Source organism: Danio rerio, chromosome 4 (assembly GCF_049306965.1).
Source record: "Danio rerio strain Tuebingen ecotype United States chromosome 4, GRCz12tu, whole genome shotgun sequence".
Classification (NCBI taxonomy): Eukaryota; Metazoa; Chordata; class Actinopteri; order Cypriniformes; family Danionidae; genus Danio; species Danio rerio.
The window spans coordinates 39,537,844-39,550,082 of NC_133179.1; the positions used below are offsets into that span (position 1 = coordinate 39,537,844).

At 38.9% G+C, this 12,239-nt stretch overlaps 12 non-coding genes across 12 annotated transcripts; all 12 read left to right on the forward strand.

Moving 5' to 3' along the window:
- Positions 1 to 28: 28 nt before the first annotated feature.
- trnai-aau (transfer RNA isoleucine (anticodon AAU)) lies at positions 29 to 102 on the forward strand. The gene has a single exon. It is a non-coding gene; the product is annotated as a tRNA-Ile (tRNA).
- An 88-nt stretch (positions 103 to 190) lies between these two features.
- Positions 191 to 263, forward strand: trnaf-gaa (transfer RNA phenylalanine (anticodon GAA)). Its single transcript has one exon. It is a non-coding gene; the product is annotated as a tRNA-Phe (tRNA).
- A 968-nt stretch (positions 264 to 1,231) lies between these two features.
- On the forward strand, positions 1,232 to 1,305 carry trnai-aau (transfer RNA isoleucine (anticodon AAU)). Its single transcript has one exon. It is a non-coding gene; the product is annotated as a tRNA-Ile (tRNA).
- Positions 1,306 to 1,393: 88 nt separating this feature from the next.
- Positions 1,394 to 1,466, forward strand: trnaf-gaa (transfer RNA phenylalanine (anticodon GAA)). Its single transcript has one exon. It is a non-coding gene; the product is annotated as a tRNA-Phe (tRNA).
- Positions 1,467 to 2,257: 791 nt separating this feature from the next.
- trnaq-cug (transfer RNA glutamine (anticodon CUG)) lies at positions 2,258 to 2,329 on the forward strand. The gene has a single exon. It is a non-coding gene; the product is annotated as a tRNA-Gln (tRNA).
- Positions 2,330 to 2,432: 103 nt separating this feature from the next.
- trnai-aau (transfer RNA isoleucine (anticodon AAU)) lies at positions 2,433 to 2,506 on the forward strand. Its single transcript has one exon. It is a non-coding gene; the product is annotated as a tRNA-Ile (tRNA).
- A 951-nt stretch (positions 2,507 to 3,457) lies between these two features.
- trnaq-cug (transfer RNA glutamine (anticodon CUG)) lies at positions 3,458 to 3,529 on the forward strand. Its single transcript has one exon. It is a non-coding gene; the product is annotated as a tRNA-Gln (tRNA).
- A 103-nt stretch (positions 3,530 to 3,632) lies between these two features.
- trnai-aau (transfer RNA isoleucine (anticodon AAU)) lies at positions 3,633 to 3,706 on the forward strand. The gene has a single exon. It is a non-coding gene; the product is annotated as a tRNA-Ile (tRNA).
- An 88-nt stretch (positions 3,707 to 3,794) lies between these two features.
- trnaf-gaa (transfer RNA phenylalanine (anticodon GAA)) lies at positions 3,795 to 3,867 on the forward strand. Its single transcript has one exon. It is a non-coding gene; the product is annotated as a tRNA-Phe (tRNA).
- Positions 3,868 to 4,659: 792 nt separating this feature from the next.
- On the forward strand, positions 4,660 to 4,731 carry trnaq-cug (transfer RNA glutamine (anticodon CUG)). Its single transcript has one exon. It is a non-coding gene; the product is annotated as a tRNA-Gln (tRNA).
- A 103-nt stretch (positions 4,732 to 4,834) lies between these two features.
- Positions 4,835 to 4,908, forward strand: trnai-aau (transfer RNA isoleucine (anticodon AAU)). Its single transcript has one exon. It is a non-coding gene; the product is annotated as a tRNA-Ile (tRNA).
- A 75-nt stretch (positions 4,909 to 4,983) lies between these two features.
- trnaf-gaa (transfer RNA phenylalanine (anticodon GAA)) lies at positions 4,984 to 5,061 on the forward strand. Its single transcript has one exon. It is a non-coding gene; the product is annotated as a tRNA-Phe (tRNA).
- The last annotated feature ends 7,178 nt before the right edge of the window (positions 5,062 to 12,239 follow it).

A 12,239-nucleotide genomic window follows, 5' to 3' on the forward strand; every position in this document is an offset into this window, starting at 1 on the left:
GAGCTTTTTAGCAACCGTGGCAGAAAGTGGCCGGTTAGCTCAGCTGGTTAGAGCGTGGTGCTAATAACGCCAAGGTCGCGGGTTCGATCCCCGTGTTGGCCAAACTTTTACCCTTTAAGGCCTCAGAGGCATTTCAGGATTCTGCTTAGTCTCACAGACACGAATGCTGCAGGATTCTTGTGAAAAGGCAGCTGAAATTGCTCAGTTGGGAGAGCGTTAAACTGAAGATCTAAAGGTCCCTGGTTCGATCCTGAGTTTCGGCAAAACAGTGATGTTGTTCTATTTTGTGCACAAGGGTCAGGTGATTGAAAGTCACCCAAAAAGCCTAACTGCTTCACCCTTAAGTCCACCTGCTTCCACTTGACCAAAACACTATCTTCCTCCCAGATGGTCATGTTGCTTCTGGCGATGATTCCAATGGCCTGATCGACAGCACTCTATAATGCTATGTATTTAGCGCTTTGATGTCCCACTGCGGACACGCTGCTGAATAAAAGAAAACTGTGACTTGATAGGGCTTCTGAAGGGTTGCAATGATATGTACTACACAGAAACCGGCAAAGCTAACGTAAGTAGTTTCGCTTTAAACCCTCAAGGTGCCACCAGCTTTGCAATAAAAGCCAATGTAAAAAGGCATGAAAACAGAGGTGGAGAATGCAGTCATTGTTCCCGCTACCTCTCCCATGCAAAGCGAGCGCTTAACCATGAGCTAATTCCCCTCAAAGCAATCAATAATTGGCGATTTTCGACGTGGTCAAAATAGAAAAAAAAGATCACATTTGCTCTGTGGTGGCCTCTTTGCCCTGCCTGCCGTTTAGTCGTCAAAATGCCTGGAAAAGTGTGCTTTTCTTTTGAAGGCCCTACCTGGTCCTGCTCCAGTAAACATGTGAGGAGCCCTGCATGCCGAATGACGAGTTACTCAGAAATCAATGCACATTGGCACTGCCTTGTATTGACATTCTGCTACTTTCTGGCAAGGCCGTTTTCTTTTTTTTTTTTTTGTTTTTTACATTATTTTCTCTTTGGCCCGGGCAGCACCAAGCAGAAGACTTGAGGTTCCATGGTGTAATGGTTAGCACTCTGCACTCTGAATCCAGCGATCCGAGTTCAATTCTCAGTGGCACCTTGTTTTTTTTTTACCAGCACCGCACAAAAAAAGCTGGAATAGCATTCTTATCTCTTGAAGAAAATGACAGTTACTCTGAGCTTTTTAGCAACCGTGGCAGAAAGTGGCCGGTTAGCTCAGCTGGTTAGAGCGTGGTGCTAATAACGCCAAGGTCGCGGGTTCGATCCCCGTACTGGCCAAACTTTTACCCTTTAAGGCCTCAGAGGCATTTCAGGATTCTGCTTAGTCTCACAGACACGAATGCTGCAGGATTCTTGTGAAAAGGCAGCTGAAATTGCTCAGTTGGGAGAGCGTTAAACTGAAGATCTAAAGGTCCCTGGTTCGATCCTGAGTTTCGGCAAAACAGTGATGTTGTTCTATTTTGTGCACAAGGGTCAGGTGATTGAAAGTCACCCAAAAAGCCTAACTGCTTCACCCTTAAGTCCACCTGCTTCCACTTGACCAAAACACTATCTTCCTCCCAGATGGTCATGTTGCTTCTGGCGATGATTCCAATGGCCTGATCGACAGCACTCTATAATGCTATGTATTTAGCGCTTTGATGTCCCACTGCGGACACGCTGCTGAATAAAAGAAAACTGTGACTTGATAGGGCTTCTGAAGGGTTGCAATGATATGTACTACACAGAAACCGGCAAAGCTGACGTAAGTAGTTTCGCTTTAAACCCTCAAGGTGCCACCAGCTTTGCAATAAAAGCCAATGTAAAAAGGCATGAAAACAGAGGTGGAGAATGCAGTCATTGTTTCCGCTACCTCTCCCATGCAAAGCGAGCGCTTAACCATGAGCTAATTCCCCTCAAAGCAATCAATAATTGGCGATTTTCGACGTGGTCAAAATAGAAAAAAAAGATCACATTTGCTCTGTGGTGGCCTCTTTGCCCTGCCTGCCGTTTAGTCGTCAAAATGCCTGGAATAGTGCGCTTTTCTTTTGAAGGCCCTACCTGGTCCTGCTCCAGTAAACGTGTGACGAGCCCTGCATGCCGAATGACGAGTTACTCAGAAATCAATGCACATTGGCACTGCCTTGTATTGACATTCTGCTACTGTCTGGCAAAGGCCGTTTTCTTTTTTTTTTTTTTTTTTTTACATTATTTTCTCTTTGGCCCGGGCAGCACCAAGCAGAAGACTTGAGGTTCCATGGTGTAATGGTTAGCACTCTGGACTCTGAATCCAGCGATCCGATTTCAAATCTTGGTGGGACCTTGTTTTTTTTACCAGCACCGCACAAAAAAAGCTGGAATAGCATTCTTATCTCTTGAAGAAAATGACAGTTACTCTAAGCTTTTTAGCAACCGTGGCAGAAAGTGGCTGGTTAGCTCAGCTGGTTAGAGCGTGGTGCTAATAATGCCAAGGTCGCGGGTTCGATCCCCGTACTGGCCAAACTTTTACCCTTTAAGGCCTCAGAGGCATTTCAGGATTCTGCTTAGTCTCACAGACACGAATGCTGCAGGATTCTTGTGAAAAGGCAGCTGAAATTGCTCAGTTGGGAGAGGGTTAAACTGAAGATCTAAAGGTCCCTGGTTCGATCCTGGGTTTTGGCAAAACAGTGATCTTGTTCTATTTTGTGCACAAGGGTCAGGTGACTGAAAGTCACCCAAAAAGCCTAGCTGCTTCACCCTTAAGTCCACCTGCTTCCACTTGACCAAAACACTATCTTCCTCCCAGATGGTCACGTTGCTTCTGGCGATGATTCCAATGGCCTGATCGACAGCACTCTATAATGCTATGTATTTAGCGCTTTGATGTCCCACTGCGGACACGCTGCTGAATAAAAGAAAACTGTGACTTGATAGGGCTTCTGAAGGGTTGCAATGATATGTACTACACAGAAACCGGCAAAGCTGACGTAAGTAGTTTCGCTTTAAACCCTCAAGGTGCCACCAGCTTTGCAATAAAAGCCAATGTAAAAAGGCATGAAAACAGAGGTGGAGAATGCAGTCATTGTTCCCGCTACCTCTCCCATGCAAAGCGAGCGCTTAACCATGAGCTAATTCCCCTCAAAGCAATCAATAATTGGCGATTTTCGACGTGGTCAAAATAGAAAAAAAAGATCACATTTGCTCTGTGGTGGCCTCTTTGCCCTGCCTGCCGTTTAGTCGTCAAAATGCCTGGAATAGTGCGCTTTTCTTTTGAAGGCCCTACCTGGTCCTGCTCCAGTAAACGTGTGACGAGCCCTGCATGCCGAATGACGAGTTACTCAGAAATCAATGCACATTGGCACTGCCTTGTATTGACATTCTGCTACTTTCTGGCAAGGCCGTTTTCTTTTTTCTTTTTTTTTTTTTACATTATTTTCTCCTTGGCCCGGGCAGCACCAAGCAGAAGACTTGAGGTTCCATGGTGTAATGGTTAGCACTCTGGACTCTGAATCCAGCGATCCGATTTCAAATCTCGGTGGGACCTTGTTTTTTTTACCAGCACCGCACAAAAAAAGCTGGAATAGCATTCTTATCTCTTGAAGAAAATGACAGTTACTCTGAGCTTTTTAGCAACCGTGGCAGAAAGTGGCCGGTTAGCTCAGCTGGTTAGAGCGTGGTGCTAATAACGCCAAGGTCGTGGGTTCGATCCCCGTACTGGCCAAACTTTTACCCTTTAAGGCCTCAGAGGCATTTCAGGATTCTGCTTAGTCTCACAGACACGAATGCTGCAGGATTCTTGTGAAAAGGCAGCTGAAATTGCTCAGTTGGGAGAGCGTTAAATTGAAGATCTAAAGGTCCCTGGTTCGATCCTGGGTTTCGGCAAAACAGTGATGTTGTTTTATTTTGTGCACAAGGGTCAGGTGACTGAAAGTCACCCAAAAAGCCTAGCTGCTTCACCCTTAAGTCCACCTGCTTCCACTTGACCAAAACACTATCTTCCTCCCAGATGGTCACGTTGCTTCTGGCGATGATTCCAATGGCCTGATCGACAGCACTCTATAATGCTATGTATTTAGCGCTTTGATGTCCCACTGCGGACACGCTGCTGAATAAAAGAAAACTGTGACTTGATAGGGCTTCTGAAGGGTTGCAATGATATGTACTACACAGAAACCGGCAAAGCTGACGTAAGTAGTTTCGCTTTAAACCCTCAAGGTGCCACCAGCTTTGCAATAAAAGCCAATGTAAAAAGGCATGAAAACAGAGGTGGAGAATGCAGTCATTGTTCCCGCTACCTCTCCCATGCAAAGCGAGCGCTTAACCATGAGCTAATTCCCCTCAAAGCAATCAATAATTGGCGATTTTCGACGTGGTCAAAATAGAAAAAAAAGATCACATTTGCTCTGTGGTGGCCTCTTTGCCCTGCCTGCCGTTTAGTCGTCAAAATGCCTGGAATAGTGTGCTTTTCTTTTGAAGGCCCTACCTGGTCCTGCTCCAGTAAACGTGTGAGGAGCCCTGCATGCCGAATGACGAGTTACTCAGAAATCAATGCACATTGGCACTGCCTTGTATTGACATTCTGCTACTTTCTGGCAAGGCCGTTTTCTTTTTCTTTTTTTTTGTTTTTCACATTATTTTCTCCTTGGCCCGGGCAGCACCAAGCAGAAGACTTGAGGTTCCATGGTGTAATGGTTAGCATTCTGGACTCTGAATCCAGCGATCCGAGTTCAAATCTCGGTGGGACTTTGTTTTTTTTACCAGCACCGCACAAAAAAAGCTGGAATAGCATTCTTATCTCTTGAAGAAAATGACAGTTACTCTGAGCTTTTTAGCAAACATGGCAGAAAGTGGCCGGTTAGCTCAGCTGGTTAGAGTGTTGTGCTAATAACGCCAAGGTCGCGGGTTCGATCCCCGTACTGGCCAAACTTTTACCCTTTAAGGCCTCAGAGGCATTTCAGGATTCTGCTTAGTCTCACAGACATGAATGCTGCAGGATTCTTTCAGTCGAAATAGCTCAGTTGGGAGAGCGTTAGACTGAAGATCTAAAGGTCCCTGGTTCGATCCCGGGGTTGTAAAACAGTGCTGTTGTTCTATTTTGTGCACAAGGGGCAGGTGACTGAAGGCCCTACCTGGTCCTGCCCCAGTAAACGTGTGAGGAGCTCTGCATGCCGAATGACGAGTTACTCAGAAATCAATGCACATTGCCACCGCCTTGTATTGACATTCTGCTACTTTCTGGCAAGGCCGTTTTATAATTTTTTTTTTATATATATTTTTTCTTTAGCCTGGGCAGCACCAACTGGAAGACTTTTATTAAGCTTGGCAGTAAGTGGCCGGTTAGCTCATACTGCCACCTGTAAGTCGTGGTTATTCTTGGTCACACCGGCCAATCACTTTGTGAGCTGGAGCCAAGATTCACCCTATTCTTGGTTAAGGCAGCCAATCGTGTTCTGAGTTACAATGAACGCTATGGCCAATCAGAGCCCTTATACCATCCATGATTTGTACTGTAATAAAAGATTTCGTTGCGGATTAATTCAGAAACCAATTGCAAAGTATTTTTTTAACAAGGTGGTTTAAATAAATAACCATTACAGTAACGTTAATTACTACAACATAATTATTATATGATTGTTATAGATGTTTTATAAAGTTATTTGGTAAGATTAATGTTAGCCGACCAAGCAAACTGTACAGTTTTACTACAAACATTTTAATGCAGTTATTAATTAATTAATATGGATCATGCATGATTGCATCACTAATAATAAACCAACAATATAAGGGTCACACATCAATCCATTACTAATAATAATGTTATTATTATTAATGATGGATTAAATTGTGACCCTTATATTATTGGTTTATTATTAGTGATGCAATCATGCGTGATCCATATTGTTTTATGCTTTATAATTAGTGATGTATTATGCATGAGCATTATTAGATTAGTTTATGATTAGTGATGTAGTGATATGTGAGCGTCATTATACTATTTGTTTATAATTAATGACTGATGAATTGAGCCTTATATTTATTATTAGTGAAGTGATTCATTAATGTGTGAGAATAATGCACGGGCATTATTGTAACTATGGTAGTAAATGACAATATAAAGTGAAGTAATGTATAATAACTGCATTAAAATGTTTGTAGTAAAACTGTACAGTGTGCTTGGTCGGCTAACATTAATCTTAACAAACAACGTCATATAACATCTATAACAATCATATAATAATTGTCCTGTTGTAATTAATGTTACTGTATTGGTTATTCATTTAAACCAACTTGTTATAAAAATACTTACTTTGTAATTGTTGTCCGAATTAATCCACAACGAAATCTGTTAATACAGTACAAATCATGAATGTTATAAGGGCTCTGATTGGCCATAGCGTTCATTGTAACTTCTCATTGTAACTTGTAACTTCCTTTTCACCTCCATGGTGAACTTCGAGCAGTGGTGCCGATGATATCTTCGCAAAGGCAAGAAAGCGGCTCTGAGCACAAAATACATCCTTTGAGCTGGAATCGAACCTGCGACCTAAGAATTGGTCCTACAGTCCTACACTCTACCAAATGAGCTATCGAAGTCTTACACAGCAGTTCCACAACCACATCCTATAAGGTAGCTGCAGTCCGACCGCTGGCCAAAAAGGACAGGAGCAAAAGTACTTAAGCCTTCCCATACCAGGAGTCGAACCCGGGTCACCTGGGTGAAAATCAGGAATCCTGACTGCTAGACCATATGGAAATTGCCACTTTTGAAACCCAGTCTTGGCACAAACTCCAGTTCTTTCTGATCGCTGGCACGTCCCTGCTCCGCTTGAACAAGTGCCACTCATACACTTACGCACTCTCTCATACACAGTTTCTTGGTTTCCGTAACCGAGAATCTTCTGATCCATAGTCATAAGCGCTATCCTTTGTGCCACTCTGTTCAGCACCTTGTTAGCACATTGCTTGAAGCAAGGACAAGGCTCTGTCAACCCGGAGTTCCTTCACCACACATTCTGCTTTGTTTTTTTATGGCAAGAGGTTGTGTGAATGGGATGTTCTTACAGGATTCCTGACAGTCCCTCCATGGAAGACCTGAGATCCAGGGTCGGAGACTCTCTCCTCTCCAAGAAGAGGTTAAAAGTCTTTTGTGTCTCTGTGTCAGAGCACTTAGGTGTTGCTGCAGCTCAGAGACCTACAAGTGGAGGAGATTACACTGCAAGTTGGCTGGATGACCTCTAAGGGGTCGGCAGTTATGCCACACGTATGCTGGGTTTGCGATTGATGTAGCTGTAGTAGACATTCATAAAAATAAATAAAAATAAAACTGGTTACTCTGAGGTTGTGTTTAGGGTTGGGGTAGGTGTAAAATTGAATAAAACATAGCGGGTTACTGTGAGGTTGGGCCTAGGGCTGGGGTAGGTGTGATTTTAATAAACTGCAATAGGTTGTATTCTGTGCCATGTACAAGACATTGAATCAATGAAACCCACATGGAGGTTTGTTAGGTTGGGTTAAGAGTTGTGGTAGGTTGTGTTGTAAAATAGCAATCAGTTTTTTTATTATTATTGTCTCTTTTTCTTTTATTCAAACAATTATTTGTATTGGTCATGTAGGGGTCATATATTAACTGAACTTCTAATGTTGTGGGTGAGTGCTGTGCATACTAATTAGCATTTTTGCAGAAGTAGATACATGCGGGTCCAAAATTAAATTCAGCTCTGCAGAAACTTCCTGTCTGAAGAGAGGTGTTAAAACTGAACACAAAACATAGAAAGATGTATACTTTGTTGTTGGGCAGAGAATTCGTAGAAAAAGAGGAAGTATGTCGAAGGTGTGGCCAATGGAGGACTGAACAATGACTGACAAGTGACGTTACACCAAAACTCCACCTGTTAAGATCAGTTGTGTATATATGCTGAAGTTAGGAAATGTATGTTTGTTGCGAACCTCTTGAATGTAATTCTTGTATTGCATTGGGGTAATGTAACCCAGAGCTCTGTCATCGAATTATTCATTTGTATCCAATAAATTGTTACGATTTTTGACATTGAAGAAAAACCTCTCCAGACCTTTTCTCTTGAACACGCATGGAATAGAGATAGAAATTCCAACAATATGTTAAAATATATTTGAAAAATATTATATACATAGAGAGAGAGAAAGACAGAGACATTAAACCGATGAGATAGAAACTAGAAAAATAGTTGCACTTGTAACACTTTGAGGAAGTAACACTTTGAGGAACTGAGATTTGATGTGAGAGGACAAGACTGAGTTTAGGTGCAAAAACTAAATAGAATAATAATATTAGTAATAATAATGATTAAAAAAAATTAAAAAATTGTTATGGCTTACACTGGCTGTTTTCATCTATGAAAGTCAGCTGCATAAGACTATCTAAGCCATCATCTAGGGTCAAAGAAAAATCATGGACACTTAGTGGATGTGGATGAACAAGATGAAGTGAGTTTAATTTTTCTAAATTTAAAAAGGATAAACACCAAGAAAGAAATCGATAATTAAACATTGCATTTCAGATATAAAAATATATATTAAACAAACATGAGGGGTCAAGGCCTAATATGAACCCTGAGATATAGCAATAATGTTGAACAATTTTATCACATGGTAGGCCATGTCATAATTTGTGTTTTATGAATAATAACCCAACTGTGTCTTGTTTTTTAGTCTCCACCATCATAGTGCCCTACAGCTTTGCCTGCAGACTAAGCAGACCATAGTGCTGAGTGGATGGGAGTGAAGATGCCAAACTTTACTTAAAACTATTATTGGAGGTCAAATTGATTTTAAACTTAATAAAACCTGTCTCATTGGTTAAACTCTAGAATGTGGTCACAATGGCTCACATGGTTCTTGAGTGCATGTTTCCCTAACATCAGAGATACCAAGTTCTGAAGGAAAACTGAGAAGGAGGTTGCAGTGGAGAAGAGCAGTAACTGGTCTCCATGAGACATTATTCCAAAGACGGGTAAGACTCTCGTTGGCCACCGGGAGCGACCTAAGCCAGGAATTTTGTCGCGGAAGACTAGGCACCTGTACAGGTAGGCAGGTGTTGAGTGAGATGGTTGTGGAGTGGAGCAGTGATGCTTGAAAGGCCTAGAGCATCCGAGTATTGAGGGGCACTGTGAAAGATCAGTAGTCTGCCTCAGAAATGTGGGCTCCTCCAAACCGGACCACAGCGAACTGCTAAATATGTCTGGAGATCAGACACTCAGGAAAAGGAACTTGTGGGTAAAGTAAGAGGCAGGGTGCTGTCAAGAACCATTTAAGACCATATGATGACTGGTAATATGAAGGAGAATTATTTATAAAGGTTTTGTTATGAAAATAATAACTAAGAAAAAGACTTAAGGGAAAATATACAATGAATCTCTAAATGTATAATGTTGAAATGATATTTAACTATTTTTGCAAATTTTCATAGGTTTACTGATACAGGGCATGAACAGGATATAGAAGGAAGTACAATGTATGGTGGTGACTAAAGAAGAAGAAACAACTATTGGTAACTGAAGAAGTCATTTGAATTATAAATTTTGATGGAATTGATTATTTAAGTAAAGATTTACTAAAAGCAAAATATTATGTTGAATCATCTAAATTAAGATGGGATATTAAAAACTAGAAAAGGTTGGTAACAGAAAAAATATTTATGCGTAAAGAAGAAATTGAAACATGAAAAATTGAACTCACGTCATCAGGTAAAAATTAATAGTTCTAATCTAATAAAAGAATTGAAACAGAATAAGAGAGTTTAAGAAAACAGATTTTCTTTCACATATAACCATGTGAAGAAGTTTAATGATGAAGTCAAAATACAGCTGAAAGAAACGAATAAGAAAATGTAGTGATTTTTAGTTAGCTTATAAAAGTATATAAAAAGTGTATGGGCAACTAGTTGAACTGAAATGACGTAGAACTAATTAGTAGCCAAAAGAAAATCATAAAAATGATTAGAACAAACTAAGTAAATAGTTGAGAAAATGAATTATCAAAAGTAGAGTCAAATTCAAAAACTGATTGATTATTAGTGAAATACTTAAATGGAGGATTGTAAAATTAGCCAGCGTAGTGAAGAGGTTGTATGTCGTTGAGCAATTAATAGAAACACCTAGACAAGGTCATATGGAATCTGTTTTAGAAATTTTATTTAAGCTAAATTTTATCTGAGTTATAAACATAGATGTGACTAATTTAATTTTAATACAATTTTACAAGAAAGCAACAAACAAAGGTAGATTGTGTTTAATTTATGATTTAGAAGCAATTAAGGAGAATAGATTTTAAAGCTGAGGTTAATAGTGTATGCAGAAATATGGTCATACTGATACAAAATGTAAAGTGATTGATTTTTGAATTATCAGAGAGAGTGGTGTTGATTAAGCATGTTGATGAAATCTTACTTGCAGAAAAAGAGTAGACACCTAATTGATTAAAATGAAATAGGTGTTATGACATTTCCATGGAAATAGATTTAAAGGAAGTAAAAATTATAGGTGATTAGATGACACGCCTCAATATTAGGAAAAGTCAGATCACTAAATAAATAAGCCATTTCAAATAACTGTAAACTGGTGAATGTATAACACATGGTAATAAGACTAATATGAATTATAGACTTTAATTATATTTAGAGATATCAGAAACTGCAAGAGAAGAATTAGGGTGAGGTTATAATTGATTTTCTAGATAAGGGAGAACAGGTGAATAAAAATATATCTGCTAATCATGATTGACAGCTATAGTGAATGGCTAGAGGAGTGGCCAGCAAGCAAAGAGGACAGTCAGACAGTAATGAAGTGTTTAATGAAAGACGATTTAGAAACAAATAGATGTTGAGTAAGAATTAGATTGGATAATGATAAACACTGAAATAATGAATATTTGAAATTGCAGCAAGTAATGGGCCGGAAGCATGAATTTAGGGATGGTGTAAGACTAATAATTATAGGGAAAGGTAGAGAAAATTGATACAAATTTAAACACAATTGGCAAAATTCTGTGCACAGACCAAACTGAATTGGATAAAAATCATGTTGAGGTGTTTTAGTTTTGTTATGGAACAAAACAATGGAATTAATGACTTTTGCATTGTTTACAGGACTGCAGTTTTGGGGACCTGGTGCAGCTTGGACGTGCAGTAGCTTACTTATGTAGAGATTAGAATATGACAAATTAACAACTTTACTTCAGACTTTTCTAAACAGGTTGCTGAAGGTGTGAGGCTGGCCGGAGTAACTTGAAAGTTAACATAGGGGTGTAAAAACGGCCTGGAGCTAGGCCCAGGCCGAAAGGGGGATAAAACACAAAAAGGGAATATCTGATATCTAATTGGAGTGTGTAAGCATGTATTGGTGTGTATGGACGTTTCCTGGAGATGGGTTGCAGCTGGAAGGGCATCCGCTGTGTAAAACATATGTTGGATAAGTTGGCGGTTCATTTTTCTGACGGTGGTGACCCTAGATTAATAAAGAAACTAAGCCTTAAAGAAAATGAATGAATGAATGAATGAATGAATTGGACCAATTAGAATGGAGAAAATTGAGAAAAAATAAAATGAAACACAATTACATTTTAAAATTATTTTATTTTACACACGTTAGTTTTTTGGAATTTTTTGAATTATTTTTATTCTTTTATTTTAGACATATAATTTTTTTATCTTTTATGGGAAGACATTCTTAATGTTTTTTTTTATTATACTTTATTTTAAGATTTTTTAATGCTTTTTATCTTTTATTTTAATACCTTTCTAATGTTCTATTATTTTAAGACATTTGTATGTTTTTTCATAATCTTTTATTTTAAGACATTCAATGCTTTTATATTTTTCATTTTCAATGCAAAAATCTTTTATTTTAAGATGCTTTTTGAATCTTTTATTTTAAGACATTTTTAAGATTATTTTATTTTAAACACATTCTTATGAGTTTAAGATTCTTTTATTTGAAGACGATTTTAAAATTCTTTTATTTGAACACATTTTTAAAGATTATTTTAGTTTGAGCCATTGTTGTTTTTAAATCTTTAATTTGAAGACATTTTAAGATTTTTATTTTAAGCCATTGTTGTTTTTGAACCTTTTGTTTGCAGAGATTCTTAAGATTTTTATTTTATTTTAATCACATTGTTGTGTTATTGATTTTCCTATTTTAAGACATTGAGAGAAAAAATCTCTAGTTTAAATATGTTTGAATTTTGGTTTTAAAATTTGGTGACAAGTCTGAGTTGTT